The following is a 20,348-nucleotide window of genomic DNA, read 5'->3' on the forward strand; positions in this document are numbered from 1 at the left end:
CGGGTGCGTGTTATAGAGCGAAAAATACGGTAATTGTGTGGAATTAATTCTCATGGCCTTGGAGGAGACTGTGGGGTGAGGATTCCAGCTCAAGGCTTGCTCAGGCGCCCTTCTTGTGATGCTCAACTATCATTTAGCATTATGTCCAAACCATCTTCAGTATTAAGGCCTGGAAATTCAGAACTCGTAAGCGAGGGAGGAATTTCTTAATCACCTTAGCTTGGTTTCCTTAGCTGTATTTCAAAACTGCAAAGGAAACATAATTTTGCCAGTGGCATTGGTAAACAGGGGGCAAGGCTGCTATGAGGCTTGTAGCAACCGCTAAAGTACAGCAGACTCACAACAGCTCCTCTTCTGACCTGGGTAGCACCTAGTGGTGCAAACTCAACATGCAATGTCGCATCGCCGCTGTGCTTCAGCCAATAAAGTGGAACGAGGGCGGGGAAAACTCACAAGGCAACGACACCACATTTTCACACAGAATCACAGAATTGTAGAGTTGTTAGGGGCCACATGGATCATCTGGTTCAACCCCCGGCAGTGCAGGAATCTTATACCTACCAAGGGGCTCAAACCCACAGCCCTGAGAATAAGAGTCTCATGCTCTACCAACTGAGACTGTTGGAAGGGAAAGGAAGAGGCATAGGAGATGCGAGGCTGCTGTTTTGGGGTAGAAACCATGCCTCTAAATATCACACAATGCTTTATGCACATGACTGCCAAAACCAGCCAGAAGGTTTTCTGTCTAAACAGCGGCATCTGGTCGGCAGAATACTGGACTGTCACTCTTCCATTTGATCCAGCATTGCTATCATTGGGTCATCATCTTTTCTTTCTTTTTCTTCTCAGCAGCTTGTACGTACAAAGCTTTAGTGGTCTTTAAAATACTAAAACTGCAAACCGAGAAATGTTGGGGGATTTTATGGGGATTCCCCATCTGCTCGTGGGGGAACAGCAAACCACAAACACACCGCTGCGCCGGAATATTGCATCCATGACAGATTTTTGCAAGATGTGAGGAGGCGAAAAGGAGCCCCTCTGCAGTACATATGGGTGGCTTATGTGGGCTAAAGCCTTGCAACCAAGTCACCTCCACATTTATTGGTGGCAGAGCTTTATTCAGCCTAGGAACTCAAGAGGAGGGCTCAGCTGCTGGGCAAAGCAGGCGTCAACAGAGAGGACATTTGCATCCTTCCTTTCAGGGGGGCAACTTTTTAAAGTTTTTTTTGGGGGGGGTGTTAGCATGGGAATCAGGTCCGCAACCTTTGAGAGTCCTTTAGAACAGCATCCACTGCTTCTTCTCTCATAACACTAGAACTGGGAGGGGGTGGGGGTGAGGGTCTCGTGCCATCAAGATGAACGTTTGACGATTCGGGACCAGCAAAATAAAGTGTTTATTCACATAGGGGATAGTTAAGCTCTGGAATCTGCTACAAGATATAACGACGGCCACCAACTCTGATGGCTTTAAAAGGCGCTTAGAGAAATTAAACAGGAAGCCATGGCTGTCAATGGCTGAGTAATGTCTGGTTTCCAGCATCGTGATGTATCGCCGGCTAAACATCGCAATATATACCGATACACCACAGCATCTGAAACCAGGATGGAAATATGCAGAGGGGGTCTAAAACTGATAAACTTACCTTTAACATATTGTTACAATTGTTATTTTATAATGCACAGCAAAGGGGCAGCAGGAATCGCAGAAGAACCTCACTTCTTTTCCATCGCAGTATTTTTTACACAGCGTATGCACGCATTGCTATTCACGACGTAACTCGATTCTCTCTTATACTGGAAATACGGTGGTCCCACGGTTTTCGAGTGTCTTGGAAGCCGGACGTTTCAGTTTTTGAACACCAAAAACCTGGCAGTAAATGCTTCCGTTTTCGAACACACCTCGGAAGTCGAACGGCTTCTGCTGAGTTTTTTTTAAAAAAATTCTCCATCAAAACTGTGGGCCGCCCTGTACGCCTCAGTTTTCGAATGTTTCAGAAGCTGGATGGTCTTCCGGGACAGATTATGTTCGAAAACCGAGGTACCACTGTATTTGTGCTGCTGTTCTCTCTGCCGCCGCCACCACCCTGATAGGTTGGAGGAATCCAGCATGGCCTAGTGGTTACAGTGTCCCACCTGGAACTAGGGAGCTTCTGCGTCAAACCCTCACTCAGCCATGAAGCTGCCTACTGCAGCAATGGCCATTCACAGCCTAACCTACGTCTCAAGAGGTGTTGCACAGACAAAAACCCACAGTGCGAACACCATGTACACTGCCCTAAGCATAAGGGAGTCATGGGATAAAAGGGGCTGAAAAATATTGCTACCATTATTACTACCGTCAGCCATTAAGCAAGCAGCCAAACGGCATGAAAAGGTTAGGAAGGCGGTCTTCTGTTGACGCAACACAAAACAGCATTCTCATAGCACTATATACAAAATACAACCATAGGCGCGTTTGCCTGTCTTGCAAAATTAAAAACACCGCAAGAACGAAGAACTTTCCTGCATGCCTCCTTATTAGTCCCCATTTAACAGTTAACGTCTATAGTGCTCTTCCCACTTTCCGCACCCCCCAAAACAGGCTCGGTATTGCCAACACATGCCTAATGCCAATATCTGCGGTGAGACTGAGCAGAGGAATGGACCCCTCTGGGCTCTGTGTCAATAACGATGGAAGCAGCAAAAATGGACCACTAAAAGCAATGATAGATTTCTGATGGGCCAATCCGGGGAAGGGAAGTGGGTACTTAAAGACAAGAGGCCAATGCTGGGCTCTTTAGGAGCCAGAGGAGGTTTTACAATGCCCCCGGCCCCCGTTTCTGGCACTGGCTCGGTAAACAGGAGCTTAAGCTGGAGTTTATGCTCCATAAGGAAGGATACGTGGAATCATAAAGGAGCTGCCACCCCAATTCTACCCACAAAAAAACCCTCAACCTTGAAGCAAGGGAGGCCAATAAAGAAGCAGAACAGTAAAAAACCAGGCAGCATTAAAAAAGGAATGCTGTTTGCAAACCTCCTCCTTTCAAGAAAGAGGAAAAGCCACAGAAGCGCAAAACCAATTCATAGATCCGTAGAGTTGGAAGGGACCATGATGTCACCTGGTCCAACCCCCTGCAATGAAGGAATCTTTTTGCCCAAGGTAGGGCTCAAACCCACGACTCTGAGATTAAGAGTCTCTTGCTCAACCAACTGAGCTACCTGGGGATTGCGGCGAGGCTCACGGTATTGGAACTTTAAACAACTTGGTGACCTCCAGGTGTTTCGGATGGCCAATCCCACCAGCTGCCAGGGGCTGATGGGATGGGGAAGCAGTCCAAAACACGTGGCAAGGGCTGCATCGTTCAGCCTGGACACTGAGGTCCAGCTCCAAGGGCCTTCTGCCGGTTCCCCCACTGCAAGAAGGGAACCAAGCAGAGGGCCTTCTCAGTAGTATCGCCCGCCCTGTAGAACGCCCTCCCGTCAGATGTCAAAGAAATAAACAACTATCAGACTTTTAGAATACATCTGAAGGCAGCCCAGTACTGGGAAATTTTTATTCACTGATGATTTACAATTTTTTATATATGCTGTAAGCCGCCCAGAGGGGCTGGGGAAGCCCAGCCAGATGGGCAGGGTATAAATAATAAAGTTGTTGTTGTTGTTGTTGTTGTTGTTGTTGTTGTTGTTGTTAAAAACAAAGTTCCGTCCACAAATAATATAGTGCTTTCTGAGATTAAGCAGACAGACGTCCCAACCTTCGTGTCAAAAACTTCCCAGAAGGGGCCAGAGCACTAATGGAGGAAGGAGGGTCTTCAGCTCTAAGGCTCATTTCAATGCAAGTTTTTGCTTTACAGTGGTACCTCGGGTTAAGAACTTAATTCGTTCCGGAAGTCCGTACTTAACCTGAAACTGTTCTTAACCTGAAGCACCACTTTAGCTAATGGGGCCTCCCGCTGCCGCCGGAGCACAATTTCTGTTCTCATCCTGAAGCAAAGTTCTTAACCTGAGGTAATATTTCTGGGTTAGCGGGGTCTGTAACCTGAAGCGTACGTAACCCAAGGTACCACTGTATAACCAATCCTCAGTACTTGTTTTTATCCCTCTCTTGCGTTTTACTTTTTAACTTCTTCTAGTGCATCCTCTAGTGCTGTGTCTTGTTGTTTTAACATTGTTTAACATTGTTTTATCTCATTATTTTAATGCTCTAACTCCCCCATATTGCGAGGCTGCAAGAAGCTGGGCTGGGCTAGGTTGAGCATCTTGCCAGGCACTGCCGAACGCAAGGTTGTGTCAAACTTTATAAGATACAAGCTATAAATTAAGGAAGAGAAACACCCTAACCAAGTGGCAGCTACAGTGAACCCGGGAAAAAAAATTCTGTTGGATGGCAGTGACTCTGGCCCTCCAAATTCGAGGGCAACGTATTTGGAGATAATTGACTTCAGCAAACTGCCGCTAACCAACTATATTTACTATGGTACTTACTAGAAAGTCCAAGGAAGCGAAAAGGAAGGACCTTCTTCACACAGCATGTGGTTAAAACTATGGAGCTGGCTACTACAAGGTGTAGCGATGGGCAACACTGCAGAAAGCTTAAAGAGGGAGTCAAGACAAACAAGATACACCACCAGGGCGGTGAATGTGCTACACAGGTCTGATTACAGAGTCATTCTGCAACAGAGCGCCCAGCGCAGACACAGGGTGACAGCTTGCTCATGCCATAGGTCTGAACCGATAATTTATGAGGAGATTGTGAAATTAGGCCGAGGGCCGCCATGTGATTAAGCCGGGGGTCCACAGGTTGACCGTGGCTTCAGGCGTCGCCCAAATACCACAAAGAAAGGGATAAAATTAAGCTGGTCTTACATGCAGATTAGATGTGGCTCTCTCAAGGCTTCGCCGAAAGGGCAGGAGATTGCAGAGTCCTAGCGCCAGAGGTTGAGCCTCTATTTGCCAGAAGATGGCTGGTTGCTCCTGAGCCACAGCCCTTCCGCAAGCCTGTCTTTTGTAGCCATAACGGAAATAAACTTCCATTTTAAATAAATAAATAAGGTAGAAGCGGACATTCTCGCAACCGTGACTTTTTCATCCAGCACCGAATTCCATGCTAATGCAGGGCAAATGGCAAAATACACACAACCCCTGTGCACTATATTTTTCCCCCCACAGCCAGGCTCTTTCTACCGAAAGACTGAAAAAGAAAAGTGAAAAGGCCTCTCTCTCCTCCTGCTCCAAGCAGTAATTATGAATCAGTTATCACTACACTGAGTAACAGGCCCACAAGACTCTACAAATACTTATTTTCTGGCACAACCTGTAGGGGGGGAATTAGGAGAAAACGCAGTAAGACTTCAAACAGCCTCTTCCTGGTATTTTAAAAATTAATGAAGTGTTGGGAGTAGTTTAATATGCAATGAGTCATGTTTTTTAAGAGAGGCAATAATGCAGAACAGTATTTCAATCTTGGCTAAGTCACAGTACGCAAGCATGAAGTAATATAGGGAAGGGGTTGTATTCTGCTGGAGAAAGCAACAGGCGAGAAATCAAACAATTAAAAAAATAAAAAAAAGAGCAGAAGGAAGGACTGGAAAGTTCTCAGTCTTGTGTCCAAACCCACACACTGCTTAGAATGAGAATTTTTCAGCCACCCACACTATTAGCCTTGCTGCAGTGGGGAACCCAAATCAGAGGTCTCTTCTGATTTGCTGTTCAGAACTGCACATGTGGCTCAGGGTCATATGAATCCAACCTCCCCAGGGCACACATACTCACCATCCTTGCCATCCCACAATTTATGTGTGCAATGGGGTCTACACCCAACACTCCATTAGGGGAAACACAGATCACACGGACGAGGTCCATCCATGCTGGGGTCAAGACATGGCAGCTGCAGGGCAAATGTTAAGACTCATGTACAAATGGTGTGTGGGGCAGAAATGGGCATGGTGGGTCAAGGAAACCTTGGTCGGCCTCCTTGAGTACAGTTTGAATATCTGCACGGGACTTATGCTACACTTAAGTGGGGGGCAGATGACGATGATGACCTTGTCATCATTTAGGTTTTTCGACACAGGCGCCTGAAATTAAGCGATGGGAGTTGAATGGGACTTGCATCCAAGAGCCTAGGTCAGGCTTCCTCATCCTCGGCCCTCCAGATGTTTTGAGACTACAATGCCCATCATCCCTGACCACTGGTCCTGCTAGCTAGGGATCATGGGAGTTGTAGGCCAAAAACATCTGGAGAGCTGAGGTTGAGGAAGCCTGGCCTAGGTACATAGGACAGGACTTTGAATTCTGTGTAATTCCCTGAATCAGAAGTGCATTTCATAGTAATTAAATAGGGAAACGCGAGAGGCCAAAACTTGTCCCTCCAGAAGCTGCGGAACTGATGGGACTCTCATCCAAAGATTAAAAACATCAGGTCTCCCATATGCTTGGAAGTACCATCAGTTTGCCAACATTGGCCTTCTCCCACACCCCAATTCTGTAATTTTCTTTGTGTATGTGTTTTGTGCTTTTTTTGCTCATGTAAGCAAAATCCTATGAAATATGATTTAAAAACCCAGTTCGAAACCCCCAGGTGGATTCCAATATTCACACGCGGCAAATCGTTGACGAGTTCTCATGCCAACTCATGTAAATACAAAGTTGGCATAAAAGCATAGATCCCAGAATCTCTAGACTCAAGACAGGGAAAGTCAACTCTGCCCATTTCAGCGCTAACGGGCAATAGGAAGACCCATCTAGGAAGTCATTTATGAGTTTATCACACTGGCGAAGGTACGGAAACTGTTATACTGGGACAATGCTCATTCCATTCTTCTTCTCCCACTCTTCACCCCATCTCTTCCCTTCTCCAGTTTTCTCAGCCAACCAACAGCATTCTGTGGCTAAGATGTCTCTGTCATACACACATCCTCAAGTTTCAGGGATATTATTATTATTATTATTATTAGAAAGGGGAAGGTAATCCCCAGAGTATGCCAATACCTTCCTCTCCCATTTCTCAAAGACCATGTTTCTGTTGTCACCTGAGTTCGCTATGAGAAGGAGTGATGCTCCAGCTTAGCCAGGGAAGAATTTTGTGCTATCAATTGCACAGGTATCATCAAATGCAGCTGTCAAAACGGACGCAGTTACTGTCAGATGGAGAAACAGACCTCCACGTATGCAAAAATAATAGGATGCTTTTATAGAAAAAAGAATTCCCGAGCCTAGGAGCCCGTCTGCTTGCCTCTTCTCCTGCAGGCAGAAGGTTTTGTGTAAAGGCCACATCACAACACAATAAACTTTTGCAACGAGGGTTTCCCTGAACTTACCATTGGCAGTGCATTGATGGGTGGAAGGTGTCCTGTTAGGAGCCTCCCGTCACAGGAAGATGGTACTGGAAAAGAAAAGGGGGAGGGAAGGTTTACTATTTAAAAACCAAAAGCGATGTTAACACATCATAATACGACAGTGGATTGCTCAGGAGATTTTCTAAAGGGGAAAAGCCTGGAATTTCTCACCGCTGGATTTGTAGAGAGGGCAAGCTGTTGTCATGTTTCCAAGGAGGCAAAAGTTAGTTAATATACGTTAACACATTTAGAATAGATGCATTGCAAGATCAGAGATGGGTATAAAAAGCGGCAATGTGGCAACACTTGGCCCACACACTGCTGCACTGGGGGATGGGGCGGGGGAAGGAAAACAAAGTGGGGGGGGGGGATATTTAGCAGTGTCACAACTAAGTGACAGATAGGTAGCCGTGTTGGTCTGCCATAGTCAAAACAAAACAAAAATTTTTTTTCCCTTTCCAGTAGCACCTTAAAGACCAACTAAGTTAGTTCTTGGTATGAGCTTTCGTGTGAATGCACACTTCTTCAGATACACTGAAACAGAAGTTGCCAGATCCTTCTATATAGTGAGAAGGTGGTCGTTAAGAGTCGTCAACAGGCTCATCACAGCTATCTGCCAATCACCCATTCCCACCACCCTTCTGAATAATACCCCTCCCCACCTTCTCACTATATAGAAGGATCTGGCAACTTCTGTTTCAGTGTATCTGAAGAAGTGTGCATGCACACGAAAGCTCATACCAAGAACTAACTTAGTTGGTCTTTAAGGTGCTACTGGAAAGGAAAAAAAATTAAAAAAAAATTTGTTACAACTAAGTGACACAGCTTCTCCCAGACCTGGAAAGCCCTGGGTCCAGGCTCGCGCTGCTTTGCAAAGGGCACCCACCACACCAGGTCCCTAAATTAGAACCGGCAAAGCCCACAATGCTCCCTCCGAATGCAAGATCTAATGCCCCTTTTAGTAACAGCAACCCTGCTGCTTGATGCCGTTGCTGCAAGTGCCTGGGGACCACCATTAAGATGAACAACGTGGAAGGATGCAACCTACACAAAAACAACTTCTGCAAGCGAGGCTGCAACCCTGCTATGTGCGTGCATTTGTTGCAGCTACGTCTTCGCACCAAGAGTTTCCAAGGCGGCTTAACGTACCAATATAAAATGCAGCAAACGCAAAATGAAACAAAGCAGGAAACCCACAATGCTATCAGTATCAAAGTTAGCAATAGGGGGGGAAACCCAGACAGCTGCACAATTGCATCCCGCCAAAATCTCGAGAGAATAGGTCAGCTTTCAGCAGGCGTCCGGAAGATATTTTAGAAGCAGGAGACTGTTGGGCGATGTGCTCCAGGACTGAGACAACATGAGAGAAGAGGCTCCTACCTAACTTCCGAAGAGTAGGGGGCTGTGGGGATATTCAGTGGAACACGGCTTCCACTGATACTCTTAATTCGCAGGCAGGCATTGAATGCAAGGACTATTTAATATAGAGGGTGATGGCTCAGTAAACATGTGCTTGATAACAAAGAAAGTGATCCTTCTCAGACGGCCCACCACAGGTGCCACTGACCCCCCCCCCCCCCACACACAACGATGCCAGGGTCCAGCCATCACCTTAAGGCATTTTCCTTGCGATACTAGTCTTGTTCCGGCATTTGCCTGGGCACAACACTCCTGCTGTAAAACCAGGAATGGAGGCAGGGAACTGGTATCCAAGTCCTACCCCAATGTCTAGCAGGCATAAGGACAGCTCTTCACACATGATCAGCACAAATAATAATAATAACAATAACAATAATAATTTATTTATTTATTCATACATACCCCGCCCATCTGTCTGGGCTTCCCCAGCCACTCTGGGCGGCTTCCAACAAAGATAAAAAAATACATTAAAATGTATTTTAATGAGGGTGGTTTTAATTTTGAAGACGGTGGTTGGGGAAACCCAGCCAGATGTGTTGCTGTTGTTATTGCTTTTTTGGAGGAGAATTTCCAAGCGTGTTCAACTGAATAAGCTCTTTAGCACAAATATATGATTGTGTGACTGTCTAAAGTGTTGTCTGTGTATCAGGGACATTGTGGCGAGGTCCTGGATGTGCGCCCCCTTCCATGTTTTTCAATTGGGTATCAGTTAGGAGAAAAAGTACATAGCGTGTGAGGTTAGCGATGGCAGCAGCATCGGAAAAGGAGTAAATTAGGCATCCATGTGAAATTGCTTAAAACATTGTTATTGTTGTTATTATTATTAATTTTATACCCCGCCCATCTGGCTGGGTTTCCCCAGCCACTCTGATTGGCACCCAATAAAATATTAAAAACACGATAAATACATCAAACATTAAAAACTTCTCTAAACAGTTAAATTAGTTAAGCCAATCAAGGCAAATGGGATTATTTTCCCCTCATTTTGCAAAATAAGCTATTTTCTATTTTACATGTTTTCTCTGTTTGAGTGGAAAGGGGACAACACAGAGACTCAAACCCTTTGAATTATCCAACATTAGCCATATTCATAGTAAAGTAAAGGTAAAGGGACCCCGGACCATTAGGTCCAGTCATGACCGACTCTGGGGTTGCGGCGCTCATCTCGCTTTATTGGTCGAGGGAGACGGCGTACAGCTTCCGGGTCATGTGGCCAGCATGACTAAGCCACTTCTGGCGAACCAGAGCAGCGCACGGAAACGCCGTTTACCTTCCCACTGGAGCGATATCTATTTATCTACTTGCACTTTGACGTGCTTTCAAACTGCTAGGTTGGCAGGAGCAGGGACTGAGCAACGGGAGCTCACCCCGTCGCGGGGATTCAAACCGCCGACCTTCTGATCAGCAAGTCCTAGGCTCTGTGGTTTAACCCACAGCGCCACCCGCGTCCCCATATTCATAGTAGACCCATTGAAAACAATGAATGTGCCCATTAATTCCAATGGGTGGCCAAAAACATATGTAAAGGCTACACATCACCCCAGTGACTCCCATCAGCAGATGTCACACAGCACAAAATCAGAAGTGGGTGGGGAGGTAACGAGGCAGGATTGGGGCCTAGGGAAACCAGAGAGTAGGAATGGGTGAATCACTGGCCCTCTGGATCGGTTATCATGGATGGGGCTCCTGGGAGATGGGAGTCCAGCAACAGCTGAATGGTCACACCCCTGCCACATAAAATGTGCACACTTTCCAGGGGTCTCCCAGTGTTCTTATGTCCTTCAGGCTGCTACGCACCCTGAACGAGGCCTTGGGCCTTGGGAACCTGGCCCCAAGCAGCAATGTTAAATTGCAATGAAGCATTTATGAAAGCCATCATGGGGATGGAGGAAGATACAGGTTGTTCACGCCCACCCATGACCAGCAGCGACGCAGGTGTGCCGAGAGCAGACCAAAGCAAAACTCCCTGCCTCCAATCCCAAGCGACTGTTTCCCCCCATAGAACAGGCCAAGGAGGCAAGCCAAGAGGCTCCCTCTCATTTTCCTCGCTGTGCATTCAAGGCTTTGCGACACATGAAGACTGACCTGCATTCAAAACCAGCATAAATGTAACCCAGATGTTTGGAACCACGAGCATGAAGATCTCTACCCCTCCCTACAACTGGAAAGAAAAGAAAAAAAGAATGGCAGGAGGGAGGAGGTAGCAGGGTGGATATATACAAACAATTCCTAGAATCAAAAGGCATCCCCGAGGTACAGGGGTTGCGGAACTACGACTCCCATCATCCCTGACTATCGGTCGTTTTGGATGTAGAAGCCCAACAATAGGTGGTTTTTTCCCACCAGCTAGGTGGCAATTAAAGACATGCCTATTCCCCCAGAATTTCTGTGCATCATGTAGGCCAGTGTTTCCCAAACTTGGGTCTCCAGCTATTTTGGGACTACAATTCCCACAAAACCCTGCTGTAGACTGAAGGGCCTTACTAGCCTAGGGAGTCACTGCTGGCTTTTGCTGTTAGCTTAGCTGTTATAACAGACGGCATTTAATTATCATTCTTGCATTATGTGTCAACGCAGTACATGAATTATGTGCGCTGTCTTGTGCTCCGCGAGAGAAAGGGCAGCATATATAAATATCCAACATCATATATAAATATCCACCGCCAGCATCAACATCTGTAGCGCCACAAGGTCCCTCGTCCTTGCTCTGCAGGCTCACGCTGTTGCGGAAGCCAACCTTCCCAGGACTTTCTCCAAGCTCAAAGCAAAATTCCTCATGCACGGGCCTGAAGAGCATGACCCTGGTGTGAAGCGGAACATTCACACTTTTGCAAATAGGGACGGAGTGGGGACGGGAAGGTGACCTCCCTGCAAACAAACTGTAGTCACCTACTGCAGGTGACATCCTACATTTCTTGCCATCAACAGATCCTTCTGCCCTGCAATCGTGGGTTAAGTAAGGTGGGGGGTGGCAGTAAAAGCCTGCAGTGAAAGACCCACCAAGGAAATGGCTTTCCCTTTTGCCAGGGTTAAGCTGGCCTGGCCAGCAATTACCCCAGTCCTGAACGGAGTTTGGATCTGGCACACTTTACGCTGGCTTAACTTAAAAAAGGTAAAGGTAAAGGACCCCCTGACAGTTAAGTCCAGTCGAGAACGACTCTGGGGTTGCGGCGCTCATCTCGCTTTACTGGCCGAGGAGCCGACGTTTGTCTGCGGACAGTTTTTCCGGGTCATGTGGCCAGCATGACTAAGCTGCTTCTGGCGAACCAGAGCAGCACACAGAAACGGCGTTTACCTTCCCGCCGGAGCGGTACCTATTTATCTACTTGCACTTTGACGTGCTCTCAAACTGCTAGGTTGGCAGGAGCTGGGACCCAGCAACGGGAGCTCACCCTGTTGCGGGGATTCGAACCGCTAACTTTCCAATCAGCAAGCCCTAGGCTCAGTGGTTTAGACCACAGCGCCACCCGCGTCCCACTTGGCTTAACTTAAGACAGCGGAACTTATGCTGGCTTCGCATGCCTAAGATCGCTCCCTTGGGCTGAAAACCTTCCTGTGCCTTACTCAGAAGTCAGTCCAGATTCTTTGGACCCCCACCCCATCCGTTTCCTATAGCTCAATGCTGGAGAGTCAAACTCTTTTGACTCAAACAGTTCTACACAGAAATCTGGAACTCTGATTGCTGACGTTTGGACTGTGCTTTCTTTATATCTTAGCCCATGGGTAGGCAAAATAAGGCCCAGGGGCCAGATCGGGCCCAATCGCCTTCTCAATCCGGCCAAATGACGGTCGGGAATCAGCGTGTTTTTACATGAGTAGAATGTGTCTTTTTATTTAAAATGCATCTCTGGGTTATTTGTGGGGCATAGGAATTCGTTCATTTATTTATTTTTTTCAAAATATAGTCCAGCCCACCACAAGGTCTGAGGGACAGTGGACCAGCCCCCTGCTGAAAAAGTTTGCTGACCCCTGTCTTAGCCCCTCCTTTTGTTATTGTCTTCCTCCCCCATCCAATTCGAACGTTTGATGCTGGTTTATTACAGAATGCAACCATCGGTGCTGAATCTTCCGAGAACAGTGAAAGCAGTACACAAAAGGCAGGCAGGCAATAAGAAATTACGCTACACATTAGCATTACTCGCTGACTTTACCTGTTTAATCTTTACGACTGCAAATTAATGTCTGTGATTTCCCCGAGGCAATCGGAACTTGAAAACTAAAAATGCAACTATTTGTAATCCGCTGCATATTAATGAATCACGCTTTAAATTTTTTTTAAAAAAGACTACCTTAATTGTAGGGGGGCACCAATTACTGCATCCAGTAGCTCACCACAAAATATTCCATAAATTTCCAACATCATGGATGAACATCTACCTTGTCCAATGGCGAGACACCTCCTTCGCCAAAAACAATAAGCTCAAGTTTTTAACCGCGACTTTATTATTTTCGTTCAATTTCTACACCACCTTTTATCCAAAGATTGCAGGGTGGTGCGCGACATTAAAAACATAGTTTACATAGCATTATACATAATAAAAACATTTTTTTAAAAAAAATCATACCAACCGTCCCCTCCCACTTTTAAAAGACTCTAAAATCTAACACTGTATTCCTACAACCCACCTAAGAGGGTAAGAAATCTTACAAATAGATAACTTTCCTTTTAAGGGTGGAACGACGTGCTCTGTTTAAATCTGCTATGGTTGCCACCACCTTCGGGGAAGGACAACAGCAAAGTGATTGTACTTGTGTTTTATATTGCGGGGGGCCCAGAGTTCAATCCTTGGCACCTCCAGTTTCAAAAGTCTGGACAGAGGTGATGCCACAGAATGTGGAGAGCTACAGCCATCCTAAAAAGACATTAGTGACCTAGACGAGCCCATAGTCTTGACCGGGCCTAAGGCAGCTTCTCATTACAGTGGTACCTCGGGTTAAGTACTTAATTCATTCCGGAGGTCCGTTCTTAACCTGAAACACCACTTTAGCTAATGGGGCCTCCCGCTGCCACTGCGCCACCACCGCACTGTTTATTTTCTCATCCTGAAGCAAAGTTCTTAACCCGAGGTACTATTTCTGGGTTAGCGGAGTCTGTAACCTGAAGCGTATGTAACCTGAAGCGTATGTAACCCGAGGTAGCACTGTATGTGGTTCTTGCAGTTTCGTTTACTGCTTGTACATCATTTCCAAGCACTTCTTAATCAGTCACTTAAGTTTCGGAAATAGAGAACAAACTGTTTCTTTTGGTACTGTGTTTTAATATAAAAGGTTTATGTCCTGCTTTCGGCAAAAAGGGGAAGTGTCAAGAGTTGTGTGCAGATGTTGAAAAATAAACGCAGTAAAGCAACAGATTTAAGCAATAAAGGAACGCTAACAAGTCCAGCAGCAAAATCTAGCCCAAGAAGTAAAGAAGAATCAGATGCAAGCAACATCAGCAGCTGACAAATGACCTTTTTAACACAAAGAACCCCATGAGGAAAGCATGTTTCTTCCTACCCCCTGGCTTTTTGCAATTATTTATTTTTTTGCAATGAAATTTTTTAATCCTTTTACTCCCTAAATCGAACGGTACATCTGCTCTTATTTTCAGCATGCCAAACGCTCACCCTGCAACATGTTGACACCACAAACATCTGGGTAGGTGAGGAACGTCAAGCTGGCAACAGGCACAATTTGCTCCACAAAATAGCAAGTCTACAGTTGGCATATACACATTGTGTTGGTATCTTCAGGAGGAACATACAGGGTCCTTGCATTCTTGTGAATTGCTGCTTGCCACCAGCATGTTTCCTTTCTGAGAAGAGCCTGCCCTGCGGTGCATGTGGGCAGAAGGAGTTTTTTTTTCAAAAAATGCAGAAAATACCACTCTGCCACCTTATACATTTAGCAAGTTGCAAGAGCCTTGCTCCCTCAGCAGGAATTCTGACAATTTCTCTTCCCCCTGCCTTTTTCGCAGGCAACTTACATTTGCTCCTGCTACCCCTCTCCTTGATGGTGACAGCAGCCACGAAATTAAAAGATGCCTGCTTCTTGGGAGAAAAGCAATGACAAACCTAGACAGCATCTTAAAAAGTAGAGACATCACCTTGCCAATAAAGATCTGTATAGTAAAAGCTATGGTTTTCCCAGTAGTGATGTATGGAAGTGAGAGCTGGACCATCAAGAAGGCTGATCGCCGAAGAATTGATGCTTTTGAATTATGGTGCTGGAGGAGACTCTTGAGAGTCCCATGGACTGCAAGAAGATCAAACCTATCCATTCTTAAGGAAATCAGCCCTGAGTGCTCACTGGAAGGACAGATCCTGAAGCTGAGGCTCCAATACTTTGGCCACCGCTTGAGAAGAGAAGACTCCCTGGAAAGGAAACTGATGTTGGGAAAGATGGAGGGCACAAGGAGAAGGAGACAACAGAGGACGAGATGGTTGGACAGTGTTCTTGAAGCTACCAGCATGAGTTTGACAAAACTGCGGGAGGCAGTGGAAGACAGAAATGCCTAGCATGCTCTGGTCCATGGGGTCACGAAGAGTCGGACACGACTAAACGACTAAACAGCAACAACAACATCAAGTGCTTAAAGTTTGTGCTCACAACCTGACTGCATACGATGGCCTCCTCCCTTTAGCGAGGAGTCGGTGAAGCCAGAAGCTGCCACTACCGAGAAGGCCCTCTGCCTGGTTCCCTGCAACCTCACTTCTTGCAGCGAGGGAACTGCCAGAAGGCCCTCGGCACTGGATCTCAGTGTCCGGGCAGAATGATGGGGTTGGAGATGCTCCTTCAGGTATACTGGAGTGATGCTCTTTAGGGCTTTAAAGGTAAGCCAACACTTTGAATTGTGCTCGGAAACATACTGGGAGCCAATGTAGGTCTTTCAATACAGGTGTTATGTGGTCTTGGCGGCCTCTCCCAGTCACCAGTCTAGCTGCCACATTCTGGATTAGTTGTAGTTTCCGGGTCACCTTCAAAGGTAGCCCCACGTAGAGCGCATTGCAGTAGTCCAAGTGAGAGATAACTAGACCATGCACCACTCTGGCAAGACAGTCTGCTGGCAGGTAGGGTCTCAGCCTGCATACCAGGTGGAGCTGATGGGAATTGTAGTCCAAAACAAAACCAAAAACAGCTACAGACCCAAGTTTGGGAAACCCTGGTCTAAGTGATAGCAAGCTACTCCCTGTGTGGAGGAGACTCTGAGTCAGACATGATTAGGAAATGTTAAGAGGGCTGATAAGCAATCGCACGCAGGGAAACCAAGTTAGATTTTCAAGCACAGATAAGTGTGCTCTCAATCCAGCATGCACACACAGAACTGGAGGGATACATGCACAGCCAGAATTTCATGAGTACAGATTTTACTAAAAAGTGCACACACGGGGACTGCAGCACTTGGAACCGGCAAGTTTCTCATCCAAGCTCGACAAGTTCCCTTCAACCAACCTGGGCTGGTTTACTATTTATAATTGCTGACTCCTTCGGCGCCCACCAACTCCTCCTGAGCATTCAGTCAGAATGGGTGTTATGGAGAGAGTCAATTTTAGTCGTAACACTTCCTTACGACATTGAATTGTGCTATTTACAGGAGCGTTCCAGTACATACCATGGCATTTTAAATATATGCATGCACACACATCTAAAAATTTGTCAAATCCCATACATTCTGGCTGACAGCATTTTTTTGTACGCAGCTATTTAAAATCTCTATTTTGGGGAGCTGGCAAGTGCAACTGTTCTTAACTTTTCTCGCCGTAACAGCCGCAGACCAGGGATTTGCAGAGGAATGTTTTCAAGCCGGCAGGTTGCAGGGTGGGGAACAGAGACAAGATGGGTGTCACTGGGGACTGCAGAGTCCAAAATTTTTTTAACTCAGGCACCCTAGGGCAATTTCCTCTTCCTATTTCAGCTACACAAAGTAACCTATTATGTCAACAAACTCTGCAAACTTTGGGCTGGTGAGACTAGAGTGGGAAATTTTTCCTGAAATTTTAAAACCATGGAGGGAAAGAATTTTCCTGTGAAGTGGGGGGGGGGAGTGTAAGAAAGAGAGAGGGAGGAGGAGGAACAGTTGTGTGGGTTTGTTGGAATTCAATATATTTAATACTTATTTTCAGATGGAAACCCGGACTCCTTCACCTGTGCCAGATTTAGGGTGGTGTGGGTGGTTCCCTCATGCAGGGTGCTAAGCCAAGGGGGAGATATAGATGATAGATGATAGATAGATAGATAGATAGATAGATGATAGATAGATAGATAGATGATAGATGATAGATGATAGATGATAGATGATAGATAGATAGATAGATAGAGATAGATAGATAGATAGATAGATAGATAGATGATAGATACAGATGATAGATAGATGATAGAGAGAAATGATACAGTGGTGCCTCGCAAGACGAAAAGAATCCGTTCTGCGAGTCTCTTTGTCTAGCGGTTTTTTCGTCTTGCGAAGCAAGCCCATTGACGGATTAGCGGATTAGCGCTATTAGCGGCTTTTAGCGGCTTATCGGCTTAGCGGATAAGCGGCTTAGAACAAGGGGGGGGAAGGGAAAAAAAACCCGCAGGAACTCGCAAGACATTTTCGTCTTGCAAAGCGAGCCCATAGGAAATTCGTTTTGCGAAGCACCTCCAAAACGGAAAACTCTTTCGTCTAGCGAGTTTTCCGTCTTGCGAGGCATTCGTCTTGCGGGGCACCACTGTAGATAGATAGAGAGAGAGAGAGAGACATAGATAGATAGATAGATAGATAGATAGATAGATAGATAGATAGATAGATAGATGATAGATAGATATAGATAGATGATCGATAGATAGATAGATAGAGGGAGATATAGATAGATAGATAATCCTGTATCTAAAGAGAAAACCTATTAAAAAGCAACTGTACCAAAATGAATTATTGTGAACCTAAGTATTCAGGGAGGGTGCCAAATTTTGTCCTCGCTCACTATGCCGTATTTCCAAAGTTCACCCCTACCTTTCAGAAGAAAGGGTGGAATATAAATTGGATAGAAAATAATAATCAATTTTTTACTTACTGTGTTAACACGCAATTCACCATTTATAATACATCTTATACATTGGTACTAATTAGCTGATTGATGGCATTTATTACTGTGCATACTGTGTACTGTTTACTCAGGAATGCCACTCACTTCAGTCAATGGAGCATTATTCCCACGGACATGCACACAGGACTGCCAGCCATGTTCAACAGTATGAACATGGCCTAGGTCGCAACCCAACACACACCAGCGTGTTTGAGCCAACAAGCCAACAAGACAAGCAGGCTTCGTTGGGGAGAAACCACTTCAGCGCCCTCCCAGTATTGCCCCAGCAGGAATCCCAAGGCCATCTTTCCAACACGTGCCCATTTCAAGAAGCCAAAAGTTCCTGCCTTTCCTCCTGGGCCTACGAAGTCTAGTTTCCATACCCCAATATATATCACCTCTACTGCTCTAAAGGATGCTATCCAATATGGCAGAGCAACAGTGGAAATCAGTTTCTGCAAACAAGCAGACCAGAGGAAACAAAGCAAATATGCCTGCTTACAGTTGAGCCGGCTTGCAATACGACACTTTCCACAAATATATTTCCACAAGAGCCAACAGTGATGTCGAAATCCAGCATCGCCTGAGCTCTGCGAGTGCGGCTTTCTCCCGACTGAAGTGCAGATGACTGGGACATTCGCAGGGAAACCAAAATGCTTGTTTACAAAGCTATTGTACTACCAACCTTACTGTATGCTTGAGAAAAAAACGGACCACTTATAAACGCCATCTCCAACTCCTCAAAAGATTCCATCAACGGTGTCTCCGAAAAATTTTACACATCACTTGGGAAGACAGGCCAACTAGTATCAGTGTACTGGAAGAAACAAAGATCACCAGTGTAGAAGCAATGATTCTTCAACATCAACTTCATTGGACTGGTCATGTTGTGTGGATGCCTGGTGATCGTCTTCCAAAGCAACTACTCTATTCCGAACTTAAAAATGGAAAGTGTAATGCTGGTGGTCAACAAAAGAGGTTTAGAGACTGTCTCAAGGCAAATCTTTAAATATGTAGTATAAAGACCAACAACGGGGAAACACTGGCCTGCGACTGCTCCAGTTGGAGAACAGCTTTTACCAAAGGTGCCATGGGCTTTGAAGACACTTGAACTCTGGACGCAAGGGAGGAATGTGCTAAGAGGAAGGCACACTTGGCAAATCCACACTGTGATCAGCTCCCGCCCGGAAAACCAATGTCCCCACTGTGGAAGGACGCGTGGATCCAGAATTGGCCTCCACAGTCACTTACCAACTCATTGTTAAAACCGTGTTTATGGAAGACAATCTTACTTGGCTACGAGTGCTCACCAAGGAAGACGACACTCTGAATTCACCTCAAAACATGCCGTTTCTCCCCAAAGAGTTCAGAAAGTGCATTATGCATTTCCTTGGCATAAAGGAACATTTTGCCACACACCGCACTCCTAAAATATGATCCGGTGTGTGCCGTGCTTTCGGAGCTACTCCCCCAGGTGAGCAGACAGTGCTGTGTCCCTGCTATCCATTTAGGGTACAAGCCGATTAAAACTCCAACATTCTCCCTGTTTATTGGCATTAAAGCAGCCTTTGCAACAATCTCCGTTTCAAATGTGTTTGGCCCTTCTCTGTTGATTTGATAATCCTGATTCTCGCACTGTCTTGGCTTATTTGCTTTGTTTTCAGCTCTGCTGTGAGCTGTCTAAAGACCTGGGTTTGTAACAGGAGCGCAAGGTATACTATAAAACATTTCAAATAAGCTAAGTATTTGGAACATATTTAACATTAATGCAACGGGTGGAAAATTGCGAATCTATCTATCTGCCTATGTACCTATCTACCTAGACACATACAAACACATACACCCCAAAAATACCCATTTCTCTTTATTCTTTATCGCAGAGATTCCCAAACTTATCTGTCGACCACCAGTGTCATTCACGTGGTCCACAACATGTCCACATTACATATTCAGATAGGTTTTCAATTGTATTTTTATCTTTGCTTCCATTTCTTCTATTACATTTTCTTGGGCGAGCTCTACGGCATTCAAATTTAATGCGATAAAATGACATGCAATATATAAATGCAGCAAGAAAAGCACACTTTAAAACCATACAGCACCCAGCACAGCACATTGCAACCACTGTAAGAGGCAGGCAGGGAAATGATTTAAGTGGTTCACCAAGACCGTCAGCAACATGTGAGGGATCCACAGGGGGAGATGCATTTTAAATAAAAGGACACATTCTACTCATGTAAAAAAACACGCTGATTCCCGGACTGTCCGCTGGCCAGATTTAGATGGCGATTGGGCCGGATCCGGACACCGGGCCTTAGTTTGCCTACCCACGATCTAGAAGAAGGAACACTCTGATCCTAAATCTCCACTGCCTTGTGGGATACCTTCAGGAGAAGATAAGGCTAAACCTGACACAAATCTGGAGTGGAGTCCCTAAGATGGTTGGATGGTGCCTTGTACACCTCCTTCCTGCAACTCCTATAGCCCAGCTGGTGACAAATGTGTTGCTCTGCTTTCCTCTGGACCACATCAGCGAGGCCGTGTGTGTGTGTGTGTATGTGTCTTGTTGTCT

At 45.8% G+C, this 20,348-nt stretch overlaps 1 protein-coding gene across 3 annotated transcripts in view; it reads right to left on the reverse strand.

The window, feature by feature from the left end:
- Positions 1-20,348, reverse strand: part of TBL1XR1 (TBL1X/Y related 1) — a 161,678-nt gene that overhangs the window by 75,525 nt on the left and 65,805 nt on the right. For all 3 annotated transcript variants that reach the window (XM_053390592.1, XM_053390589.1, XM_053390590.1), the window contains exon 2: positions 7,299-7,363. The gene's annotated coding sequence lies outside the window, so the exon portion shown is untranslated. The remainder of the gene's footprint in view (positions 1-7,298; positions 7,364-20,348) is intronic.

Source organism: Podarcis raffonei, chromosome 5 (assembly GCF_027172205.1).
Source record: "Podarcis raffonei isolate rPodRaf1 chromosome 5, rPodRaf1.pri, whole genome shotgun sequence".
In the NCBI taxonomy this organism is placed as follows: domain Eukaryota; kingdom Metazoa; phylum Chordata; class Lepidosauria; order Squamata; family Lacertidae; genus Podarcis; species Podarcis raffonei.